Below are 3,437 nucleotides of genomic sequence, written 5' to 3'. Positions count from 1 at the left end.
GCTGAGCAGTAATTCTACTCTTCATGATACAGGTCAATGCCTCTGCTCCCAAGTGGCGCCATTTATTTTGACCAAAAGTGAAACATTCAATAGATCTCTGGGCCTTATCAATTCCAATCAGCTAACAGCCAGGTGATGTGGAATTCCAGTGAGTTGACTAGACATCTGGATATCTCCTATCACTTGCCTTAAAGATTTTTCTTATTTGATGTGAAGAAGAATGTGGGATCTAGTATATATTGTACTATAGCCATTTGGAGATCTTGTTCAAATAAACTTCTCAGAATTACTTTCTCTATAGTGCCATTGCTTCCACAGTGATGTGGATCTCTTCTGGATTGAGGTGTGTCTCTAAGATATGTGTTGGGATCCTCCTGGTCTGAATACCGTAGATGAACTCTGGAAATAGGGTTTTCTTTGTTATGGTGATGAGACTATATCACTGGTTCGCCAATGTTGGATTCAAAGGCCTTTTCCATTTTATCTCTGGTGTAGGATGTGTCCTAAACTTAATCACCTCTGAGTTCTAAGCAGTCAAACATCCAATCTTTGTCTTGTTGTTGTTGTTATGTGCCATTGTGTCACCTGCAGCTCATAGCAATCCTGTGTACGATAGCCCTAAATCCTGTTCTATCCCGTGCCAATCTTATTTCTCCAACACACCTATCCCCATTACCCCAGTTACTGAATCAATGCACCTCATAGAGAGTCTTCTTCCCCTGCCCTGTTTCTCCAAACTCTCAAGCATGATGTCCTTCTCCAAGGACTGATCCCTCCTTGCAACATGTCCAAAGTATGTCAGATGATGCTTCAGAATCCTTGCCTCCAAAGAGCAGCCTTCATCCTTCACAGGATGAACTTATTTGTTCTCCTATCAGTCCATGGCATATTCAATACTCTTCTTCAGCAGCACAACTCAAAGGCATCAACTCTCTTTCTATCATTCCTTGTCATTGTCCAGCTCTCTGATGCATAGCACATAATTGCAAAGACCATGGCCTGTATCGGGCATACCTTAGTCTCCAGACTGACATAGATACTCTTCAGTACTTTGGAGAGATCTCTGATAGCAGATTTTCTCAATGCAATTTGTCTTTTGATTTCCTGGCTGCTGGTTCACTTTAACCTATGTTTCATGCCTCTATACCTTTGTTCATATTGTTTGGTTTTTGTTTTGGTTTTTTTTTAATGTAAATTTATTATTAATTTCAGTAAAAATGTACAGAGACTTTGGGTTTCCATTCATTCATTGTTGTACTTTTCTCTCCTCCCAACCTCCCACCTAGTACACTACCCTCTTGGAAAAGTAAAAGAAAAATTCTTTCATTGTTTTACAGGTCCACTCCAGCATGTAGTCTTCGCTCTGGACTCCTGTCATGACAAAGATACCTAATCACGCTCCTCGGCCGGCGACTCCTTCTGGAAGGTTCAGGAGGGCGGTGGCAGGAGGCAGTTAGCTGGTCTGCGGTGTGAATCCGCATCCACCTGTCCTTTCTGACCCCGCACAGACTCGGCCGAGAGTGCCATGCCCGAGAACATAGTCCCCCGGAGGAGCGGGGTGCCCCCTGGGGCTGCCAGCGGCTGCGGGAAGGGCGCTTACCAGGACCGCGACAAGCCGGCCTAGATCCGCTTCAGCAACATCTCTGCGGCCAAAGCTGTTGCTGATGCTATTAGAATAAGCCTTGGACCAAAAGGAATGGATAAAATGATTCAAGATGGAAAAGGTGATGTGACTATTACAAATGATGGTGCCACCATTCTAAAACAAATGCAAGTGTTACATCCAGCAGCAAGAATGCTGGTTGAGCTGTCTAAAGCTCAGAATATAGAAGCTGGAGATGGTACTACATCAGTGGTCATCATTGCTGGTTCTCTCTTAGATTCCTGTACTAAACTTCTTCAGAAAAGGATCCATCCAACCATCATTTCTGAGTCATTCCAGAAGGCTGTGGACAAGGAAATGGAAATCTTGGTTGCTATGTCGCGACCTGTGGAACTGAGCAACAGAGAAACTTTGTTAAATAACTCAACCACCTCATTAAATTCAAAGGTTGTCTCTCAGTATTCCAGTCTGCTTTATCCCATGAGCGTGAATGCAGTAATGAGAGTGATTGACCCAGCCACAGCTACTAGTGTAGATCTTAGAGATGTTAAAATAGTTAAGAAACTTGGGGGGACAATTGATGACTCTGAATTGGTAGAAGGACTGGTACTTACCCAGAAGTTGGCAAGTTCTAGCATAACCAGGGTTGAAAAGGCTAAAATTGGGCTTACTCAGTTTTGCTTATCTGCTCCAAAAACAGACATGGATAACCAGATAGTAGTTTCTGACTACGTCCGGATGGAACGAGTGCTGCGAGAAGAGAGAGCCTACATTCTCAATTTGGTGAAGCAAATTTAAAAGGAAAACCAGGATGTAATGTCCTTCTTATCCAGAAATCTATTCTAAGAGATGCTCTTAGCGATCTTGCTTGCGTTACATTTCCTGAACAAAATGAAGATTATGGTAGTTAAAGACATTGAAAGAGAAGACATTGAATTCATTTGCAAGACAATTGGGACCAAGCCCATTGCTCATATTCATCGGTTCACTGCTGACATGCTCAGGTCTGCAGAGCTCGCTGAGGAAGTCAGCTTGAAAGGCTCTGGCAAGCTACTCAAGATCACAGGATGTTTAAACCCTGGGAAAACAGTTACAATTGTTGTCCGTGGTTCTAACAAATTGGTGATTGAAGACGCTTGAACGCTCCATCCATGATGCCCTGTGTGTTCTGCGCTGTTTGGTGAAAAAGAGAGCCCTTATTGCAGGTGGTGGCGCTCCAGAAATCTAGTTGGCCCTGTGATTAACTGAATACTCTCGGACTCTGAGCGTCATGGAATCCTACTGTGTCCGTGCTTTTGCCGATGCTATGGAGGTCATTCCTTCCACACTGGCTGAAAATGCAGGCTTGAATCCCATTTCTACAGTAACCGAGCTGAGGAACCGGCATGCTCAAGGAGGAAAAAACCGCAGGCATTAATGTCCGAAAGGGCGGAATCGCCAACATTTTGGAAGAGTTGGTTGTCCAAGCACCTGTTGGTTTCACTCAGCGCTCTGACTCTTGCAACTGAAACCGTCCAGAGCATTTTGAAGATCGATGACGTGGTGAACACTCGGTAATCTGGCTAACACTGACTGATGACGACCATGAGTAGTGCAGCTGGACTGGATGTTCCCCGTTTGGAAGATTGTTTGCCCTGTGAACTCTTAGTCTTGGACATTTGGTTGAAAGTAACTGGCACGATTAATGAAAACATTAAATGTTTGGTTTAAAACAAAAACAAACAACAGCAAAGTAGATTTACTCCCACTTCTCTAATAGACTTCATTTTTATTTACAGTTCTCTTTACCCTCCTCCCCAGCCAAGCAGGAAACACTTTGCATATTCTTTTTCTT

General features: G+C 43.6%; 1 pseudogene; it reads left to right on the top strand.

The window, feature by feature from the left end:
• Window positions 1-1,525: 1,525 nt before the first annotated feature.
• Window positions 1,526-3,160, top strand: LOC102856399 (annotated as a pseudogene).
• The last annotated feature ends 277 nt before the right edge of the window (window positions 3,161-3,437 follow it).

The sequence above is a fragment of the Elephantulus edwardii genome, unplaced genomic scaffold (genome assembly GCF_000299155.1).
Source record: "Elephantulus edwardii isolate Elephantulus edwardi_28Jun2011 unplaced genomic scaffold, EleEdw1.0 scaffold00220, whole genome shotgun sequence".
NCBI classification, from domain to species: Eukaryota; Metazoa; Chordata; class Mammalia; order Macroscelidea; family Macroscelididae; genus Elephantulus; species Elephantulus edwardii.
The sequence above is the reverse complement of the archived record's forward strand: the minus strand, read 5'-3'. Positions and strand labels throughout refer to the sequence as shown.